This window comes from Megalobrama amblycephala, linkage group LG10 (assembly GCF_018812025.1).
Source record: "Megalobrama amblycephala isolate DHTTF-2021 linkage group LG10, ASM1881202v1, whole genome shotgun sequence".
NCBI lineage: Eukaryota > Metazoa > Chordata > Actinopteri > Cypriniformes > Xenocyprididae > Megalobrama > Megalobrama amblycephala.
Window position 1 is genome coordinate 23,800,109 of NC_063053.1, and position 24,142 is coordinate 23,824,250.

Genomic DNA, 24,142 nt, shown 5'->3' on the forward strand with positions numbered 1-24,142 from the left:
GGTAATGACCTGTGCTCTGAACAGAGTCGAGAGAACTTTAGGTACATAACCATGCCTCGGTTTTAGGATGGCTTTGGAGTCGTCAAGCCCAAACTCGAGGCAGGAAGGGCTCACAGAGAGAGCCTGTAAGTGACCTACTCGCTTGACCAACGCCAGGGCCAAAAGCTGAGCAGTTTTAAGCGACAGTGGCCGAAGGTCGGCTGTTTACATTGACTTGAAGGGAGTGCTCTTGAGCGCCCTCAGAACCGTAGATAAGTCCCATGTTGGGATCGTAAAGGTGCAAGGAGGGTTTAACCACCTAGATCCCTTTAGAAAATTAACAACTAAGTATTTCCGTCCCACAGAACATCCAGCTATAGGAGCATGAGAAGCTGCTATGGCTGCCACATACACCTTGGGAGTTGAAGGGGTGCAACCCTTATCCAGCAACTCTTGAAGGAAGGACAGTATTGTCGGTATGTTGCAAGAGGATGGGTCCCTGCCGTGGGCTGTGCACCAGGAGGAGAAAACAGACCTCTTAAGGGCATAGAGGCGTCGTGTAGACAGGGCTCTAACCTGCGAGATGGTATTCAGAATGTTCTCAGGGAGGTCCAGAGGTTCCTGTCGAGATACAACACATGCAGGGCCCACAGCTCGGGCTGGGGATGCCAAATCGTTCCGTTCGCCTGAGACAGAAGGTTTCTTCTCAGAGGAATGGGCCACGGGGCTACTCTGAGCAGCTGAGACAGCTCCGAGATCTGTGAGGTGGTAATTGAGAGGCTCTTTTCGGGCATAAGACATCTGGGAAGTGGGAGTAGAAGGTTGGTATTTCGACTGACTGTTGGTCGATGGGACTTTCTATACAGGTGGAATTGATGGAGATGGTCATGGATTGCTGGAGACAAGGAATGGGATGGCTAGGAAAACAATGTCAGGGAAACGATCACCCCACTTCAAGATGTCTCCCTTTCTCCAGGAGAGGACTGGATTGTGTTTAATGAGCCAGGGGTGCCCTAACAGAATACCGTTGGTGGACTCCAGAACCAGGAGTTTGATGTTTTCAACAGGGAGGCAACCAATTTGCAGCTTGACAGGTCCTACACAATGGCAAATGGCTTTCCACTAAGTGTTTTACCAATTATTGACTGGACTTGGTAAGTGGCTTGACTTGCCCTCTGTTCAATTTTAAACTGGTAGCAGAGTTCCAGAGATAAAGTTGCCGACTGGCCCAGAGTTGATAAGAGCTGTGATAGAAATGGACACAAAATGGCAGTAATGGTGTCATGATGGTAAGTGGTGATGAGTCATGGTGGTAAGTGCTGATGAAATGACCTTAGGACAGGTAATGTAACTCACCAGGGCACATGGAGGCCCAACTGGACATGAGGCAATAACGTGTCCACTGGCACCACAATATGAACAACCTCTGGGTCGTTGCATATTATCAACTTGGATGGGTTCCTCTCCTGGTTCTGGAGTGCCGGATTGTACTGCAAGGCAGATTGGTCTTCCATACAGTTCTTCATACGTCAAATGACTGAACGAAATGCTCCAGCCACATTGTGTCATCATATGCTGAGAGATGCAGACGCAGAGCTGATTCGAGTCCTTGATGGTAGGTATTGAGTAGCGTTCACCCATTGAAGTACTCATCTAGATAGCAGGAGCAGGATGAAGGATATTTTAGCTCTCTCAGTGGAGAAGCAATGCAGCTACATCTCTAAGGTGAGTGAACATTGTAGGAAGAAGCCATTACAGTCCTCCGCCGAACCAGAGTATGGCGCTGATTGACCATGGGCCTGCAACAACTTCTCCATCATAGGGAGATGAAGGAGACACAGAGGATCAATGAAGTAGATATTCAGGACTTGCAAGCTTAGCCACCAAAGTAGCTAAGGAGTCTACATTCGAGGCCAGACAATGAGTGACTAATAGGCATGTGCATTTGTACTGGTGCTGAGTGCTATGGTGATGAGGAACAGGTGCCGGTGATTAGTATTCAGGGGAGAGTGAGCGCTGTGTGGGTGTGATGGTGGAGCCTGGCGTGTCCATGATAGTGTGTTTATTTTTTATTTTTTTATCTGCATGTGTGTTCAGTACTGAACCCATGACCTTAGCATTGCTCTACCAGTCAAGCTACAAGAACCAATATTAAGTTTTATAAAATAACACTAAGCAACTAATACAAAAAGTGCAGAAAGTAAAGAAGGTTAGATTTGATTTCACGTTGACTTTAAAAAAAAATGTCAGTTTCATCCAAATGTTAGGATGAAAGTTTAGCAAATGACACTCCTCATTACTGTGTTTTGTGGTTGCATGTGTTTTTATATAGAATGGAGGAACACTTATGATCTGAAAGCATTCTGTGATGAGATATCATGACATCAGGTGTGTTTGTATACTGTTTGTGTGCAGCCCATTGAGAAGTTGCACCCTATGTGAGGAGTATGGAGTGGGCCTCAGGGCAGGCTGTTTGATGTGAGCCTGGAAAATGGATTATCTGGTGGCAGGAGAATGAATGGGACTGTCTAGCCGCTTGAGGCAGGCTTCACACCAAAATCCACCTGGCCGTGAGGGAGCAGGCCACCCCGAAGGACACACAGCCTGCAGGAACACAGATCTCTTACACGGGCCTGTGTTAATGCTCACTTTGTCACCCAAACAGGTCGGGAAAGATAATCAATAGCCTTTGATAGCTACTATTAGGATTTTAACAAGCTTTTGCTCACGCTGCACTGCTCCTGAACACAGAAAGGAGCACCTGTTTAGCTCCACATCTTCCCTCTCTTTAATATCGTCCTTTTCCAATCTTAGCAACTTTTAGCAACCTCACTCAAGCAACTGACGGCGATCACAGGAATAACATACTACAATTTCAGTACAATCTCTGCAGTATATAGTAAGTATATACTATTCACAATACAGAAAACCCACGGTGACCTAAGAAACTGCAGTATACAAAAGAGGGAATTGTGTAGAATACCGTCTCCCACAATGCAATGCATTCGACTTGATTTGCCATGTGACAAATTAACCAGAAGTAATATCAGTCATTTTATTTTTTAATCAGACTGCTAAAAGTTAAAGCATTTTATAAACTTTAGCTCACTGAATTAAACGTGCAATGTGATAAGATCATGTAATGAAATTATACTATCATTTCAAATGTTAATTGTTGCATTTAGCATACTTGGATGTCAACAATGCATAACTTTAGACAGTTGTGACTGATTATGCTTCTTAATTTTTTCCTTTTTGTAATATGATAAAATACAAGTACTTAAAAATAAGTTTGTTTGGGTTTTTTTTTTCTTCAAATTTCTGAAAGTATATAAGAATGCTGCTAAATACCTTAAATTATATTTTAGTTCATTTTTATTTTATTTATTTATTTATTTTTAAGTTTTATTGCATGCTTTTAATTTTCACTTGAGTGTTTGCTGCTCAGAGATATCTTTTTGCATTCAGTTTGACCGAGAATCATAGAACATGAACATCAATAAAATGTGCTGAAACTTTTATAGTTTTCGAGCCTGCAGCTCCTCAGATATTTGTGTCTCTTACAGGTTGGAGATTCAACTTCTCCAGTCTGGTTATCAGCTCTAAAACTCCACACACTGTTGCTAAAGCTTTCTGAACACCACCAAAACTAATTCCAATTTACAACATTTGCGATTGTCAGATCATTAAAATAATTGTTCCCTTTTCCGTTTCCCTGCTGTTTTCGATCAATTCCCCCCCAAACCAAATGATCTGTTCATCTTAAAAGCTCATCCGAGTTTTTTCCTTTCTCTTTAAATTATGCGTTCACTTAGAACACATAACGCTAATGACAATAATTAACCAAAGATGGAGTCTGAATAATTACAGGCAGGGAAGGGACTGCTCATCCGCAAGTTCTTGCATTCAGCTTGCATTTAAGGCTGATCAAGCTGTATTGTGTTTTAATTCCACCGCGTCTCGCAGGCGCTTGGTAGGACATCTCCAGAGGTCAAGCTTGATAGGTGTTGGGGCACCCCATAAAAGTTGTTTGCTCGTTTGTGCTTCATGTTTTTCAAGTGTGAACTCCAGATCGTCACGCAGCCTTGATTGATGACCTTCAAAGGGCCAGGAGACGTGCAGTGAGTGATGTCACTTCCCCCCCACTGTGCCATGAGGGCAGAGGCGGGGCTGGGTGAGAGGTGTGCGGTGACCCAGGTGGGTTTAATCTCCCCCTCACAGAGATTCAATAAGTCCTCATTACCGAGCCTCGGGTCTGGATTCATTTGAGAACGTCACAGTTAACAATGTTATACAGTGGCCAGATGAAGAGGTAATGTAGCCTCTGCCATTCTGCGAATAATTCATCATCTGAAATCTTAGACTGCGCTGTTGCTGGCGCTGACATGCACTTTCTTTTCCACCAGCAGCAGTGTTTGAGGACAGCTCATCCCATCATAAATTTGTGTAACTTCAGCCACAGCCTCATGCTGTGTGGTTATAGATATTGGACTGTGTCCTTGTCGAGCAGGAGTTTGGCTCTCCCCATCCTGGAATTTGCTTCATGATGGTCAAGGCCATGCAGGGAGGGAAATTACCACCCGCTACCAGTGGCAGCGGCAGTGGTGGGCGAATTTTCTTGGATTGGCCTTTGACAAGATTGCCATTTAGTTAAAAGGATTATTTTTAAATGGACACATTCATATATTATAATTCATATATATGTAACCCGTGCTGGCAAAATGAGTCGGAATGCGCACGGGCTAATTATGAGCTACAGGCAAAACAAGTAAAAAAAAAAGTCAATTTTGGTCGAATTTTTGTGGTTTTCACACACATTAGTTCATTAAGCCCTCGTCTAGTGATCCAAATGCTTCAACTAGCAATTAAACATCTAAAAATATCTTTATTTGTATGTTTTCTGAGAGGAGTACATTTGCTTTGTCCATGAAAAATGCTGTTTTTCTCTGCTCACTTCACCACTCAAGTATGGTATCGTTTTAAAGAGCAGCATTCCAACTTTGTTTGTGGGGCCTTATGTCTCACACGGAACAACGAGGATTTAGTATTCATAGAGAATTTTTGATGGCATGAGTCTGAACCAATGAAATGTGATTTTCAAACTCATGCTGAATGTAAACAAATCGGTCTTACTTGTGTTGACGGACCCGAAGCGTGCACACATAGACACCTCAGACAGCATGTGATCCCGATATACACATATAAACAGAATTACAGTACATCAAAATACTGAAGTAAAATATTGAAAAAAAAAAAGTTGAATTTATATTTTTCCTATAGATATTTGGTTTTGATGAGGTGTCTGCCAAATTAGGTGTTATTAACAGGGATTTTAAGGTATGGTTGCTAGGTGATTTTGCTTTGGAACCTTCAGAAAACTTTCAACTCAACTTCAAACAGGTGTAGCTCAGTCATTTGTCCTCTGATTCCAATAAATCATACAACATTTTGAAAGTTTTTTAATAGAGATTGTGCAAATAACAACTCATTTTTGAAAATTTGCTCATTGCGACTCGTTTTGCCATCACAGGTCACATATATATTTAGTTATATTTATATATTAGTTGAGGAACATATGAATGAAAAGCTAGGAAGATGCATCTAAGTGGCTGTTCATTCCAATCTTGTTCATCCACAACTGTTTTTAACATTATAATGGTAACACTTTAGTTTAGGGTCCAATTCTCACTATTAACTAGTTGCTTAGCATGCATATTTCTAGGATATTGGCTGTTTGTTAGTACTTATAAAGCACATATTAATGCCTTATTCTGCATGACAATATTCCACATCTACTTAATCCTACCTAATACCTAAACTTACAACTACCTTACTAACTATTAATATGCATTAATTAGGGGTTTATTGAGGCAAAAGGCAATAGTTAATAATAAGTTAATAGTGAGAATTGGACCCAAAACTAAAGTGTGAGCATTATAATGATAAGAAATGTTTCTTGAGCAGCAAATCAGTATATTAGAATGATTTCTGAAGGACCATGTGACACTGAAGACTGGAGTAATTATGCTGAAAATCCAGCTTTGCCATTACAGGAATACATTACATTTTAAAATGTATTAAAATAGAAAACAATTATTTTAAATTGTGATAATATTTTTATGTTTTAATGCACTTTTGATCAAATAAATAATAATAAAAAAACATATGAAAAACCAACCTCAAACTTGTAAACGGTAGTGCATGTGCAGTTTCTGAAACAGAACTTTGTCTTATATCTGAATGTTGCCTTAAATGAAAGCACTTAAAATGTTAATTAAGAATGCAAAAATATAATAACAAAATAAAATTAAAGCTGCAAGCAGCGATGAAAGGGCCCTCGCACCAGGGGCCACCACCACCCGGTGGCTTTAGAAAAACAGTGAATAGTGGGTGACATGCATGTAAGTGAGTAAATACAGGAGAAATATGGCATTAAGTCATTTTGACATGCCACACTTCCTGTTTGACAATAACAAGATTGCCATGTAGATGTCTTTAGGCCAGGACTACTATCAAACATGTGAAGTTTGGAACAAAGTTTGGAACAGAGTTACAACAACTTCCTGTTTCATGGCGTTAATCGCATACTTTAGCACTTAGCCAAGTGTTGCATAATTTAATGTGTTTCTAACATGTTTGGAACTTCATGGCATATTGAAATGTGTTTCAGGGAGTGAATTACAGTGCAAAGCATGCCATTTCCTGTTGCCAGCAGGTGGCGCTATGACTAACTGAAAATTGGCATATAGATGTCTTCAGGCCAGGACTATTATCACACATGTGAAGTTTGGGGCAGATCGGACACAGTATGCCTGAGTTACCACAGCTTCCTCTTTCATTGCGAAACATCAGTTTGTCAGGCCGCCACGGACACACCCTTCAACGAAAACTCAAGATCTTTGCAATTTAACATCGATAAGGCCTTAAGATTAGACTGCCCAGATATGATGTGGCTCTGGTTAAATCTCAATAAGGAGTTAATCACAGTGTAAAACATGTCATTTCCTGTTGCCCACAGGTGGCGCTATGACTGTAACTGAATATTGCCATGTAGATGTCTTCAGGCCAGGACTTCTTTCATGGCGAAACATCAGTTCCTTATACCGCCACAGACACGCCCTTCAACCAAAACTCAAGATCTTCGCAATTTAACATTGCAAAGGCCTTTAGATTAGACTGACCAAATATGATGTTGATCTGATTAAAGCTCTAGAAGGAGTTCAATAAAGTACAACATCTGGAAATGACAAAAACTGCAAAAATTTTGCAGAGAAAATTAAAAATATCTCACTTCCTGTTGGGTTTTCAGAATTTGCTCCCAGGGGCTTTTTTGTAGGTATTGGGTTGTTACATGTGTCTACCAAATTTCATACCTGTACGTGAAATGTAGCACAAAGGGCACTCAATTGAAATTTTATAGGTGGCGCTATCGATCCATTTTGCCACACCTAATTTTGAAACCCATATCAGACGTAAATTTTTACCACTTCTGACGCATGCAAAGTTTCATTAGTTTTCGAGCATGTTTAGGCCCTCAAAAATGCAATTCATTTTGGTGTAGAAGAATAATTGACTGAGCAATTACAATAGGGTCCTAAAACCATTGGTGCTCGGGCCCTAATAATAGTGTTTTCAAAAAAAGTATATGGAAGCCCATTTCTTTCAAAAATAAAGTCGTAATTTAAAAGAAAGCCATAATTACAAGAAATAAAGTCACATTGTGAGATGAGGTCACAGTTGTCTTTTTCACATTCTTAGGTGAAAATGGGCTTCCATAGAAAAAGAACCGGAATTTACTTTGTGTAGCCCAAACTAGTTACTTATACAAAAGTGGACAAAGACTCAGGATCATATGCGCTTGCAAGTCCAGGAACCAGTGTGAATGCAAACAGATCCAAATTCTTGATTAAGAAACGTTTTATTCCTTTGTGTGTTTGTGTGTTCAATTTTACATATACTTTCAATTGATATATAAATACAAGTGCCTTGTAAACTGGCATTTACCTGCAACTGTGTCTGGTGATCAAGAAAGTCAATTTCTCCATCCTGGTCACTGCGGACGTGGCGAAAGAGAGGAAGAACAACAGACCGACATTAATGGAATCTTCCTTTGCTTCCATCTCCTTTTCCTCTCTCTGCTACGAGATCTCAATCTTATCATACAACAATAAAACCTGGGAAAATGGACAAGGGAGGGTTTTGCTGGCTGGGATTTTATGGAGTTTACAGTAATGCGCAGAGGGTGAAATTATTCCAAGCCAAGTTTAATTATTTCCTTCTATCAATACAACTGGCCTACGTAACTTCCTCGTTTATCTGATTACTGAAATATTAAATTCTGTTGAGCCCGAGCAAATTGACTTTGGTGCCAAGGTCTTGACAAGACACAGACACGGAGCTTCATGCATCAGTGACAGCGTAACTGCATTACATACGTGCCGCTTCCCTTGGCACTGAGCTCAGAGAAGCCTGCTCGCCGTAAAGAGAAACAGATGAGGGAGAAGATGCGCAGGTACATCCTCACTATTAGCCTTTAATTGTAGTCATCTTGTGGGCTGATTTTTGGACAGACGGCCTGGGTCTGGTCCTTCTGAATAAAGAGGCCAGTTAAACCATCGCATGAGCTCATGATCGCCAGAGTGCAGCCGTGCGGCAGAAATATTCACTTGCAAGAACAGGTGTTTTACGCCCCACTTCCAGTCCTGATTAAGACCCTCCATGCTTGCATTCATCTCGTAAAAGAAACAATTATTGAGATCCGAGCCGGCTTACGAAAAACAACAGCAAATGAATCATAAAAAGACTCAACGCATCTCTGCCCTCTCTCTTTTTTGGTCTGTTCCGTTTGTTTTAGATTACAGGTCAGGTGGGGAAAGTTCAGAGGATTCAGCATGCCGTCTTCCTCCTGTAACATAGAGAGCGTACAATTGGACTCTGTCATCCCAAATAATTACACAGGAAAGAGTAACAGGAGATTGTGTTGGCATAGACTGAGACGCACTGTAAAACGATGCCAAATTGGCTCAGCTTGCTTCTCCTCCAACCACTTTGATGTACATTATCAGTTGTAGGTGTGGATATCACCTCTCAGCTCTCAGGATCATAACATCATGTTACCTTTAATATTAAGGTTGTTTGGCACAAGAATATGTCCCTATTGCCTCACAGATATCACTGAAATATGTGTCCTATCACACTCGTCTCCACAACAGTCATAGACTCTGAAAACAGCAAAAATAATGGTAACACTTTAGTATAGGGAACACATATAAACTATTAACTATGACTTTCCCCTCAATAAACTCCTAATTTACTGCTTATTAATAGTAAGGTAATTGTTAAGTTTAGGTATTGGGTAGGATTAAGAATGTAGAATAAGGTCATGCAGAATAAGGCATTAATATGCACTAATAAATAGCCAACATTCTATTAATATGCATGCTAATAAGCAACTAGTTAAAAGACCCTAAAATAAAGTGTTACTGAAAATTCTGTCATCGTTCACTTACCCTCATGCCATTCCAAAACTTTCATTCACAAATTAAAAAATTTAAAATTTAAAATTAAAATTAATTTTAATGAAACCTGTTAGATTTCTGTCCCTCCATTGAAAGTCTATTCACCCAAAACTTTTATATAAACATTGCACAAAGATAGAGCACGTCAAATATAGTTATAAACGGAAGCTCAAATGTGCTTGCACTAGAACCAATGAGGTTAGTTCTCAGGCAAACAAGCAAGTTTCAGCTTCCGTTTACCATATTTGATGTGCATTTGATGTGCTATGTTCGTCCATTGATCAATGTTTATATGTGAATAAAAGCCTAAATTAAATCTGTTCACCATATAAAAGTAATTGTGTCTCTTTAGAAGACTTGGATTAAACCGCTCGATTCATATGGATTTCTATTACAATTTGTGTTGGTGAAATGGCCTTTTAATGGAGGGACAGAAATCTCTCAAGTTTCATTAAAAAGTATCTTCATTTGTGTTTGTCGAAGATGAACAAATGTCTTATGGGTTTGGAACAACATGAAGGCAAGTAATTAATGACAGATTTTTTTTTGTTTTTGGCTGTAATATGGCTTTAATTAAAATGACAGCAATATTCTTCCACAAAATAATGAAGTTCTTTAGTCGTTTACAGCTGACAAGCAACATAGTATCTTAGCATCTTAATATGAAATGTGCAATCACAGATGTGAGTTTATTAGCATTTTACAACGGCTACATCAATGACTTATTCTACCTCACTAAATTCCAACCATAGCCCAAAAGTCAACCATAACAGCATTAAAGCAGTGATGACGTATTTTTGTAGGCCAAAATTCAGAAACAAGTTAGCATTTTTCTGAAAGAAAGAAAGAAAGAAAGAAAGAAAGAAAGAAAGAAAGAAAGAAAGAAAGAAAGAAAGAAAGAAAGAAAGAAAGAAAGAAATTGAACTAATGTCCAACAGTAAAACATGTTAAAACATTAAAACATTATTGTATACAGTCCATGGATACATAGTGATTATGACTAATAAGTATTTTAATAAGTATGTTTTATCCCGCCCAGTTTATGTGAACATGTACAGTGAGGGCCAGCTGCCCAGCCAGATGCCTATGGGAGTCGTGCCGGCATTCCCAGCCCTGAGCGCTATGGAAAACAGTCCAATCCCACAGACACGGGCTTGAATCATGCAAACATCTTTTGGATCTGTGAACCAAAACACAAGCCCGTAATGAGCCTGGTGAGATGAAACAAGCTTTTGTGGAACGTCATATGAGGCGTGATTTGCTGTTGCAATTAAGTTTTATCATTCTGAAAATTCACTTTTTACGAGATGAATTGACTTTTGCAGCATAAAAATCTTGAAAATCCTCATAAAAGGAGATCCAATGAGATGACCAGAGGGGCTTTTTGGAACTGCTTTACAGGGAGATGAGAAGAGAGGGGGAGAGGCGTGCTGAGAGACAGACGGAGAGAGAGATGGAGAGATAGCGAGGCAGAGAAAGAGCGGAACACAAGGGATCTTCTGAGGAAGAGAGAGAGAAACAGAGAAAAGGATTAGACGGAGAGAAGCTTGGCATGACCGTGTGTCTGATGATGGCTGTCTATGCATATCTCACTGTCTGCATCAAAGACACAGAAACACAACACATACACATTCTGCCTCCAGCTACAAGCACCGCTGCAGCCCAATTAGGGCAGCGGTGAGGACTAAGACAATCAGTGGACTACCTTCTCTTTTCATGGTTGGGGGAAGCCATCCCCTGTTGGATAAAGCCTTGCTCGCTCCTTGGAAAACGGCCCAAGAAAACTTATTATCCTTGTTCCCATTGGAGGAAAAAAAACTGACTGTGATTTAATAAACAATTTACTCAGGAGACATAACTCTGCCAAAGTAAAACCGCTGGACAGGATACAGTTATCAGGAGAGCTATTTCCTATTACAATCCTTGTCAATTTGAGACAAAGAAGCTAAATACGTAAGCTCCATTTCAAACCGTGCCTCAAAACAACAGACTATCCAGTCAGGTGCAAAACAAAAACATCAAGATAGTGTTGAGAATACTGTACATTGGTGCTTGTGTAGAATTGTCAGAATTTCAGAAGATTCTAACAGTTTATTATTGGTGCTCATATTTAAAAGGATAGTTCACCCAAACATAAAAATCCTGTCAATGTTTACTCACCATCATTTTCCAAACCAAAATGCATTTCTGTGCTACACAAAAGAAGATGTTTTGAAAAATGCATCAGTGTTTCTACACTGATATCCATACAGTGAAAATCAATGCTGTTTGGACTCCAACTTGTTTTGTGTTGCACAAAAGAAAGAAATGCATACAAATGTGAAACCACATGATGGTATGAGGACACAATTTTCATTTTTTAATCTTTTAAAGGTTTCTTCAGGTTGTTAAAGGTAAGATAATACCATTTCACAAGTACGAAAACACAGATGGAAAGCTTTGTTGATGCACTGAAAGCGCACACTTAGCACATCATTACGGTGTTATCTAAAGTGCTCAACTTGACCATAGCAGGGTGGTTCTCTTAACAAACTTCTAAGGGGGCCTGAAGATTACTTAAATTATTTCAAATAAGACAAAACAAGCATTTAAAAAAGACTAGAAATTGGGTAGAAATTGTGAGTGTGTGGGTCCTCCAAATATTGTTTTGGACAATAAGTCAAAAAGGTCTGCCATAGAGCTAAACTAAAATGTGCTAGTAATCCTGAGGTGTTATTAGCTAACATCCAGCAGCTAGCAGTTTGCACTAATGGCTGAAACAGCACTTCAGCACTTTTAAGTTTTAAGTTACTGACTGCAATGCTGAGAAAACAACAATGTACTTTACAATTAGAATTTCACATGAAATCATCCTTCCATAGCTAAAATACATATGCATACTGTAGTATATGGTGTTGGTATTAAATTTAGACATGTAACTCATCCCGCATAATTTGGGGTAGGGTTGTTGTAATGCACCAGTGTCAACAATAACTCTGATATTTAAAAAATGAAATACTGATATTGTGTCAATACTACACATACAATAATATTGTATATATTCCAGCAGCACCAATAACTATACGTATGACATTCCAGCATTGTAGGTCCAACATTGTAATGCTGAGTGCCACCATCATTTAACAGAAAAAGACAACTAAGACACTGTGTGTAGCTACTACTGCTGCACAAAATCATGTTGATGACATGAAAGCGAGACATTCTACCAGCACCTAAAAAAAAATAGCTCACCATAGAGGGAGTTTTTTTGAATTCTGTAAAAAAGATGGGGTATTAGATATCCAAGTCTGCAAAAAGTGCCAATCAACAGTTTTTTTGAGCTTTTGTACAGTTAAGGCCGGAACACACCATGCCGACGGTCGGCCGTCGGGCAGTTTTTATTCGTCGACCGACCAAGTTTTCTCAGTGTGTTCCGCACCGTCGGCTGAAGTTGGTCCTCGTCTGCCTTTTTTCGGCCGATTTGAAATGTTGAATCGCCGTTGGAGCTCGTCGGTCCGTCGGGCCATCTGATCATTCTGATTGGCTGTTCAGCTACTGCCGACTGCTGGTTCGGAAAGGCATTTCATCTCACGCAGGCGCAGAACTGACATGCTGCTTGGCCGTCAGCTGTTTAGCATCGGTTTGGTGTGTCAGGGCAACTTTGGACACAGATGCTGCCGACGTGAACCAAACCCGCAGTCTGCTTTCGTCGACACTAGTTCGTCGGCGTCGGCTTGGTGTGTTCTGGCCTTTAGGGTTATAAACTCTCGCTCCACCTCCCTATCAGGGCTCTAGACTACGACTAAAATGGTCACAAATGCAATCAATTTTTGATCATGTGTGAGTTAAAATTTCACACAGTCGCATTGGTGTGAGTGCATAATGTTCAGGTTGTTTTGGTACCTGGCTAGCACATGTACTCCGTTAACCCTTTGATGCATACGATCACACTGGTGTGATTAGAACGTTCAGTGCATCACATGATCGACTGCTAAATTCAAAGGTCCCACTTTATATTAAGTGGCCTTAACAACTATGTAAGTACATCAAAAAATAAGTACAATGTACTTATTGGGTTCATATTGAATTGCAAAACACATTTGCAGCTATTGAGGTGGGATACGTGTAAGGTTAGGGAAAGCTTTGGTGGTATGGGTAGGTTTAAGGGTTAAAGGGCACCTATTATGCCCCTTTTTACAAGATGTAATATTGGTCTTGGGTGTCCCCAGAATGTATTTGTGAAGTTTCAGCACAAAATACCCCACAGTTAATTTATTATAACCATTTGAAAATGTCATTTTTGGGGCCTGTTTTAAAAAGAGCTGTTTTGGTGTATACCACCTTAAATATAAATGAGCTGCATATCCCCGCCCTGCCTTTGGATGAGGGCGTAACTTGCATACCTATGGCAATAAACAGAGGGTAGAAGCAGAATGGCTGAGAGTGAGAGACCCGCTGTTTTGTATGGCATTCAGCCGTACATGTTTGAACCGGAATCAGACCTAGATGATGAAGAGACTCCGGCAGAAGAAACACAATTGAGAATGGAGCAGGACGTCTCTGAATGGTTATTTGATACATTTATGTACTTATAGAGTTTTAATCGCGTCCCCTTTGCAATTATGGATGTGCAACACACACACATACTGTGATAACGTTTGCTAAGTAAACATACACAGTTTGTAATACAATATCTTTAAAAAATATATATATACGTGTGGATACACATTATACAAACAAGGTTTAAATTATATACACAGACATTCTACGACGACGACAACAACTTTAGACGCATTTGTTATTGAATTGGCTGACATCGACTGAAATGACTATTTGCTCAAAAAACATTAAATACACTTACTTCTTCTGGAGGTGACGTTGGATCGCGAACAGTAGGCAACGATCCACACTTGAGGATTAACTTTGAAGCAAGACCTGCTTTGAATTGACCCTCGTTCTCAAAACAGTCAGTCAAAAAATGATTCGCGCAAACATAAACGTATTTTGGAATTTTGAGTGGCGCCTTTCCTTCGTAAATAAAATCCATCCACTGCGTTTTCAGTGGCTCTGATGTCGGAAGTAAGTGAAAACTACTATGTTCATTTTTACATCCCACAACAGAACACTTATGTTTCTTAGGAGACATTACCGGCTGTCGTTAAAACAATGGAGGATGGTTGACGGATCACAGAGGGCGGGGTCTATGCCAAAACCAGATTGTCAATCAAACCACGTGGGTGGGGCTTAGCGCAATTCTACGTCACAGTGAGAGCAATCTTAGAACAGGGCGTTCTGAGACAGTGCTTATGAATTATTGAGATTGTAAAAAAAACACTGGGTGGATTTTTCTCATTCTAGGGTGGTTTTGCTCACACACTGCCAACACACATTTATGGTCAAACACCATCTAAAAGTGAATTTTGCATAATAGGTGCCCTTTAAAGGGATAGTTCACCCAAAAATGAAAATTTGATGTTTATCTGCTTACCCCCAGGGCATCCAAGATGTAGGTGACTTTTTTTCTTCAGTCGAACGCAAATTATGATTTTTAACTGCAATTTGCGTTCGACTGAAGAAACAAATTCACCTACATCTTGGATGTTCTGGGGGTAAGCAGATAAACATCAAATTTTCATTTTTGGGTGAACTATCCCTTTAAGGGATGGGTCAACAGTGTAATTATAAATGTATTTACAGAAATTAATTAGAGATGTAATTACATGCAGGTGTTTTTAAAATATAAGTACAATGTAAAAACATGTATGTACACAGTAAGTGCATTGTATCAAATGATTAATTCAAATGTAAGTACATAGTAGTTAATGCCACTTAATATAAAGTGGGTCCAATTCAAATGTGCTTTCCAGAGGTGTAAAGTACTTGAGTAAATGCAACTAGTTACTGTACTTAAGTATCTTTTTGGCTACTTTGTAGTTATACTGAGTATCAAAGATATTGGCAACATTTACTCTCTACTTGACTACATTTTTGAGCAAGTAAATGTACTTTTTAGTCTACTACATTTGTGATGAGTTATGCTAACTTTTTCTGCAGCAGTTTGTTTCTGATATAAAGAAGCGATATTGTTATCTAAGGGCATTGAAGGTACTATATCTTGTGCATTTTGCCTTTACTCACCCAAAACTTGTCAACAAGGATACTTTACGTGAATGTGAGTGCATTAGCAGGTAGTTGCTGAATCGCAGATGTTTTATTTATTAGATGAGGAAATGACTGCAGCTGGTGATGAGGCTCAAACCAGCACATACAGTACATTTTGACTATTTAATTTTACTTAACATTGTTTTATTTATCCGCTATATTGACAAGACCGTTTTGAAGGATATTGGTTTACTTATGGCCTTTCTGTGCACTTGAGCTTTAGACGTTTAAAAGGTTGTTGTGTCGACCTTGATTTATTGCAACATTGAGGTGTTCAGCTTTATTTTGAATTTAGAAAATAATCTTGATTTCTCATCGTGTTTCTTATTTTCACTGGCATGTTTCTCAGGACTAGTGGATCTCTGAGCCTACATTCAGCATGAGTAAAATACTTAAGTACTGTTAAAATCAGATATTTTAAGACTTTTACTCAAGTCTTATTGGAATTGGTTACTTGTAACTTGTACTGGAGTCATTTCGATGTTAGGTATCAGTACTTTTACTCAAGTATGGTTTTCAGGTACCTCTGGTGCTTTCGCACTTTGGCTAGCGCTGAGCCAGATACGGAAGCTCTCAGTGCTTGAGATATATGACAACTATTCAGTGTTTTCAACCACATAAGGTTTATTTTAGGTTTCAGACATTTAAATACACATTTCTGCAAAAAAATACATTTATAGTTTGTAAAATAAACTCTATTCTTCTACCACATCATTGGCCACTTACTTTCATGTATTTTGGGAGAAGTGGATGAATTGATGTGTTGTAAATCCGACACATCCGATTCTTTAAACTAAGGCACAAACTAACATGGCTGTGCCCATCACGCATTATAGATCAACTAACATGATCATTATAAACATTTTTTCAACAACAAAATACATTCACTTACATGTATTTGGGAATCTGAATTTCAGGTAGTTGATGATAGAACACATTTGTGAATATTTTGAATTAAAAAACGAAAAACAAAATAAAAGTGATACATCTGCCACACAGTGCTATTGTGGCTATAGTGTGTCATGTGACAAGCATGACGCGTCGCCATGGAAAAATACTTTAATAAAATAAAAACACCCATGGGATGTGTTTGGTGTGGCCAGCTGAGAAAGTTAGTCCCACTAGTGCGACCAGTGGGAAGAATGAGTCTAGAGCCCTGCCTATGCTATAATTTTCAGTGTGAGTGAGTGTGGAAGAAAACACAAAATAAAGTTAAATATGATGACTTTATAGTTTTTTTTATGGATAGTGCAATAATATCATTATTGTGAATTCATTTGGCCACAATAATCATGTAGTGGAAATCAAATATTGTGACAGCCCTAGTCTGTGGTATAGTATGACATGGATGAGTCTTTCAAATCATGCTGCTTAATAAGGAGCAGTGTGCTATCACTTTGCAAAGCAATCTGATTTTCACCTAGTAAACGATAAAATGGGTGAGGAAAATAAAAACATTGTTTAGACTTACACGAGAGAAAGAGAGACCAGAGGAACATCTAGGAGCCAGAATATCATTGACTTTATGGTGGACTAATTGGACTTGGGCCAGGAAATAACCACTCAGATTTCCATGAGCAAGCACCAGTAGCTCAACTAGACAGATAATCTAACATTACAAATGTAGTTGCTAATATCATTAAATCCCAAAGACTTTGATTGCTAAAGATGGCAGCTTTTGCTTTCGTAATCATTATATGTGACTGGACACTTTCACTGGTATTTCAAACATTATTTCAGGCACTCAACACAAGAGGAATTAAACAAAAGAAAATACCTGCTGGCCCAAAACTGGCTTTCCATCTGCCTACCTCTTGGACTCAGTGCTTGTACAGCCTGTGAGTTCCTGCTCCGAGAATCTCCCAGCTACGCTTCATTGGGGATAACCAAGCAAAAGTAATTCTGGCCTACTTTCCCTGCCTGGAGCTCAATGCTGTCAACACTAGAGCAAAAAAAGAGAGTGAGGGGGGGAAAGAGAAAGAAAAAAATGACATGGACGAAGAAAGAATTTCAATTTGCATGATTGCACGAGGATCTAAGAGTAGGAATGAGTTGGGGGGTAATCCGAATAGCATGGATTGACCACATAATTAGTTCTGTGGGTTGGAAAGTAAGGACCCTCCATCAAAATATTTGGAATAATTTGCTTAATCTTCATTTAGCATGAGGCTAATACCTGGGCTCGTGCCATGAACATCTGGCCCTATGACTGTGTCATGTGGAAGGTGCCAAGGCTACTTTGGAGATGTGGTGTTTTAATGGAAACCAGTGACAGCGTAGGGTCCTGCCAAACCTCTGGGACATCTAGAAGCTGCCGTTCTTCTCAAAATAAGCATATTAGTTAATGCCGCTTCCTGCGCAATCAGGTTTCCTGCGGTCTGTGCCAAAACCAGACTTGCGCCATGGAACACTTGCATGCCGTATGCTTGTACTGACAGGATGAAAAATGATATCTGGACTATGTCAATAAATTCTCAGATCATACATGAACAGTTAGGAAGATTTGCCTCTTTGGTCAATGAAGTCTTATGGTTTGAATTATTTCTGTTAGGTTGAACTACGAGCATGAACTTCTGCACTTGTTTCGTACAAATTCTGCACTATAGGTGAAAATTCATGAGCATTATAAGGCTGCATTGTTATTTATTTTTTTTAGAAAGAGGGCATGGAATAAACATTTGTATATGAGCACTTCAGCTCAACTAGTCAGAGCATGTGAAATGGCTTAACAAGTGCAGTATTCATGTATGTGTATGCACATATTTCCTGTAGAGTGAAACTGTCGGTTTCCTTAAGTAAAAATGCCATTCGTTTTCTTTGCAGGGGAATTGATTTTGAATAATAACTCATAAATCTTTCAAGACAGACCTACTGTCAGCTATGAGGTTGTTAATCAATGGTATATTCTTTTGTTGAAGCCGTCAGCCTGTATTATTTAAACTTATTTTTTCAATATTTGCACTTAACAGTGTAATTCCTATTGAAAGACTACATTACCCATGATTGTGCAAAAAAATGTCCACCAATCAGAGAAACACGACAAGCAATTCATGCCCACTCCTAATAAACACTGTAAATGACATAGAGTCAGTTTCCCTACGCTCTAAAATTTAAATATTTGTATGCATTTCATGTAGGGGAAAAATAAAAAAAGGGACAACACTCCCCCCACCTACATTTCCTGCCGGTACCGAGACTCAAACCCGCACCCTTCGGGTTACAAGTCCGACTCTCTTACCATTATGCCACAACTCCTCCAATTTACAATTGTATATTTTGCAATCAATGTAAAATATATTGATTCTATATACATACTAAACATATTTAAATCCTGTTCTATATTTCTCCATCATTTTTAACACTCAGAGGTCGGTGGTCACGTCGGCGATACCACCTCAGTTTTTTCTTACCAGTGTTAAAGAGACTAAAAATACTCCAGCAATTTGGACGTACAAATAAGAGTTATACATTATTAAAAACTGTGGAATGTCTTCTTTTATTTGTGTACACTCACAGTAAAAACAAAATGTTGTGCTTTTTGCAAAATAAAGAAAACTAACATGATGCGTGATCTCCCTCTGAATGAAGTCCATTCTGATAGTCCTCAGAAAATGATTTGTATCACAAAAACATGAGACATATATCTAAAGAAATGTTGAAATGTCAGGTTTTAAATCATTAAATTGAAAACTAATATTCTCTGTTTATTTAATCTGTTTGAAAAGAGAGAGATGTCAGTCATTCACGAGTCAGCTTATTATCCACTAATGCGGCCACGGAGTGCACAGAGCTTTCAAACGCAAATTCTGAGGCATTACATGCAACAGAGAGTGAACGCCCGCATCAGCTCAGAAAGATGCATCAAGCTTAGTCAGATTCATGTACATCGTTTTAAGATGTGGTGAGGAATAATTCTGGAAGTATTTAACTCAGAGGAAGAGCACTTTCAATTTAATTTTGATGGAGGATCAACTTGATGATTGTGAATGGTAAGTTTTATTCTTACGTTCTTTTTTTCTAATTGCGATATAGTGTCTGTGAATATTAAATGGCAAAAGGACCATTTAAATATGAATTCCACATGTTCTGTGTGTCTCTGTATGAATGGCGCAGATGCCTGTTTCGTTTACTACACATACAGTAGCCTAACTTACATTAGTAGACAATGAAGCTTTTGTTCACTATGATTCTCAAATCTGTGAGATAAACGAAAAAAACATCTGTGAGCATGCTGATAACAGGATCATATCAGCTATTGTATTAACGTTAATATAATATTGTTAATATAATATGTACTATTGCTACTCGGAGATAACATTCTCATTTTATATTGATTGGATTAGCATAAATACACATATCTGAAAATGATTTGTCAACTTTTAAGAGTACAATAGCATATGAATGACCTCAAAGCTAACGGACATGGACTTCAAGCCACAAGACTTCAAGTGCAATTCAATGGAGCCTTGAAGACCTTTTTGGGGGGTTGGGGAGTTGATCCAACTGAAGAAAAAAATCCTATGATTCATGTTAGATGTAATAATAGTCTTGCCCTCTCCATGTATTAAGAACGATGAGAGAATGAATCATTGGGTCCACTGAGATCATTCGGAGATGTCAGGTTATGTTCATTAAGACATGACATGGAGGGGTGTCCTTGGTGAACCGAACCCCTTTGGCCAGTTTCTTCACTCAGGGACAGATATGGATTGAGCTGGGCAAAGAGGACAGCCAGACATCCCTCGGGTCAGACCCAGCTGCCAAACATGAAAGGTGTGTCTCCACACACGGGTCGTTTGTCTCAGGCAGTTCTCTGGATGCCTCATTGGAGAGAGCGAGGACCTTCATCTCTCACCATCACAGGACCTTACCACAAGGCCCCATGACAGATGACCCATAATTCATTTCGGCGTCACGTTAATGGCCTTGAGTTGTCCGTGGTAATAGCACTCTGTGGGTCTAAATGATAGTGGCTTCGAGAACAGTGGCTGGGCGTCCATTCGTGTATGAAGGTGGTCACTGGTTAGACTGACAAGCTTTATACTTCATATCTCACAGCACAGCGGAAAAGCTATCCCAGAATGCAGTACAACGAGCTTAGTAGAGGTGTAATGATACACTGTTATCTAGATATTGTGAATAAAAAATGCAATGATATATATCTGTGATGAAAATTATATGATTCGCGATATAGAGAGTTAGTTTAATCCAAGGCTCAGCTTACAGTATTTATGAGGTATAATTCACCCAAAAATGTAAATTATGTCATCATGTATGTTCAAATGATTGTGTGATGTGCAAAAACAACATGAGAGTGAGTAAATGCAGAATTTAAATCTTTGGATGAGCTAATCATTTACAGTTTAGGAATAGTCATTTTGACACGGTTTCTTGCGATTAGAACTGTGATTGATTGCATTGATCATCTGAAGTGTGCGCTAGAACGGTACTTCTCAAAGAAGCGCAAATATAATTTAAATCACCATATCACCGTGTTTACACCGACGCGCCACAACAGTTACAACATTATGTCATAAATAGAACAAAGCATCAGTTTACTGTCGGAGATTTGTCGCTCATGTCATGCCGCATCCAGTATAGACAGAATCACTGTTTATAATGAGTTGTTTTGGTTTAAGCCGCATTGAGTCGCGTCGCTCGTCCGGTGTAGACAAGGTCTAAGGGTTGGTGAAAAAAAATGTATCCAAGATGGTGGACAAAATGAGAGAAATTATGATTATTAATATATTTAATTCAATGCTGAGACATATCAATATAATAAAAGTTACATAAAAAAAAAATCATAATATTTGTGTGTGCTATGGATTTTTATCCTTATTAGAATGTAAAAGTGTTAGCATAGCAGCATGCTAATGTCAAACTATTTTGAAATCAACCATTGTCCTGTCCCATTGGTATACTTTATGAGTTCCTGTGTGACGTCACTTCCTGTTTGTTGCTGCCGCACTGTTTGAGCTAGAGCTCCATCGAGCTGATTCCTAATTGCTTGTTTTTGTCTCTTAAAATCAAACTTATATCACTCTTTCTTTTTCGGCAGGGGAACACATCCCCAGCATTATTTTATATAAAAAACACTCGGATTGCCTTGATATCGCTAGTTTTATCTGACTTCCCAAACATTCGCTATTAGCTTTAGCCCGTTAGCAATAGCAGCGCGGTCACTCTAGCATTTGTACTCTTCTCTCACTATATTATTGTTCGTATGTTCTAATGGCGAGTGTATCGGATGTTTCTCTACCTTTGTGTGCAGGTGAGGACATGTTTGAGCTGCATGCACTGCAGTTGGAACTGGAGGCCGTGGAGCGACAGATTCAGACCCTTCTCGAGAAGCAGGCCGAGCTACGCGAGCGGCAGACAGCGCTGGAAACATCCCGTGCTGACACTCACCAATCCTCGGTAAGTTTGCAGCGCGATATTAACACTCCTGCTTCCTCTACGCCGTATGTTTCTCTGCACAGGGCCCGAGCACCCAGAACGCATTCATCCCAGCCCTCGTTCACTCCGACGCCGTCACACCAGGGACCTTGGGTTCTTCAGCAGCGGAAGACGTGAGCCAGGCCTCGGACCAGGACCTCTCTTCCTCCGCCGCCCCTGGTCTTCGAGGTCTCGACGCGGAACCGCTTCTCCCCTCTTCGCAAGGCGGAACGCGACGCCGTGGTCATCGGAGACTCCATCATCCACCACGTCCACGCTACCACAGCCAAAGGTAAGGTGCGCAGTCACTGTTTTCCTGGTGCTCGTGTTCTCGATGTCGCTGCGCAGGTTCCCGCGATCCTCAGCGGTGCTGAGACCATCGGAGCTGTAGTGCTGCACGCGGGGGTGAACGACACCAGGCTGCGGCAGACGGAGGTGCTGAAGCAGGACTTCAGGAGCCTGATCGAGATGGTACGAGCCATCGTGTCCGGACCGCTTCCGACGTACCGAAGAGGACATGAAAGGTTCAGTAGATTATTTGCTTTAAATGAATGGTTGATGTCTTGGTGTAATGAACAGAAGCTGCTCTTTATAAATAATTGAAATCTTTTCTGGGAGCGACCTAGGCTCTTCCGTGCTGACAGCCTGCACCCCAGCAGCATCGAGCTGATCTTCTGTCAGAGAACATCTCCAAGACACTTCGCACCGTATGACTAGTAAGTCAAACCTCAAATCACAGTCTGTGTTCTGCCCATTTAATTGATAGAAATGTGAGTGTAGTACAGTCTATAGAAACTGTGTCTATTCCCCGAATAGTGAGGTTTAACAATAAAAATAAAGGATCTAGAAAAAACCTGATTGTGATCAAACCAGAAATTCGCAAATTTACTGAACAAAAACAAATTCTAAAGCTAGGGCTACTAAACCTAAAGCGGTTATTATAAATGAAATGATCACAGATAATAGTCTTGATGTAATTTGCCTTACTGAAACATGGCTTAAACAAAATTATTATTTCGGTCTTAATGAGTCTTGTCCACCTGGCTACTGTTATAAAAATAAATGCCATCCGATTGGCCGTGGCGGTGGTGTTGCAACAATCTATAGAGATAATCTTAATGTTACTCAGATAACAAACTACAGATTTAATTCATTTGAAATTCTTATGCTAAATGTTACACTCTCAGATATAAGTAAAAAGTCGCTACTATCTCCTGCTTTAGCTACCGTTTATAGACCTCCAGGGCCTTATGCTGATTTCTAGCCTGACGTGGTCATACTCAATTCTAGTTCGAATATGAGTCTGATACTGCTCCATTGGGCTTTGATTATGGGGGCGTATTTCAACTGATCCAGGAAAGACCTCAATTGGATAGACCTACAACCAATCAGAGCTACAGAGTAAGTGACGTATGTTGAGCGACGCATAGTTGTCAACAGAACTCTTCTTAGCGACCATCGGGGCCAGCTGATAAATCAAACTTTTGCCGAGTCCCGTAGGAAGGACGGCAAAGACATCTTTCCCATCGACAAATGCCTTGATCGTGGTCCTCTGTTCCTTTTTTTAAATTAATGCGCTGTCGATATCTTCTATAACGGACGCGATGGCGGAATCTACACATCTCAGTTCTTCAACAGCCATCATTGTTGTAAACTAATTGACCTTTCGCAAAGACCCGCCCCCCTTAGTTACTGTTGCTTTGTCCGACAAGCCGTGGCGCTGTCACGCCACACAGAGTGGAAAATACATCGCGGAGCAAAGAGGAAACTGACAACACATCGACAGACGAGACAGAGCAGGTTACTTATGATATTAAACAAAGTCCCAGCTTTCAAACTGTGTAGTTATTTAAAAAATTCAAACAATAAAAACCGTTTTGTGGCTCTTTAATGGGTTGTGACCATGACCGTGACAGATTGCTGTAGCGCCTCAGCTCAAGAGGCTCGTGAACCGATCATCTCTTCCTACTAGTCCATTTATAGCATCAAATAAACATGAATGAACATGAGAATGAATGTTGTTTCAAACGCGGAAAGACGTCAATATGCACAATTTTTCAAGTTTAACT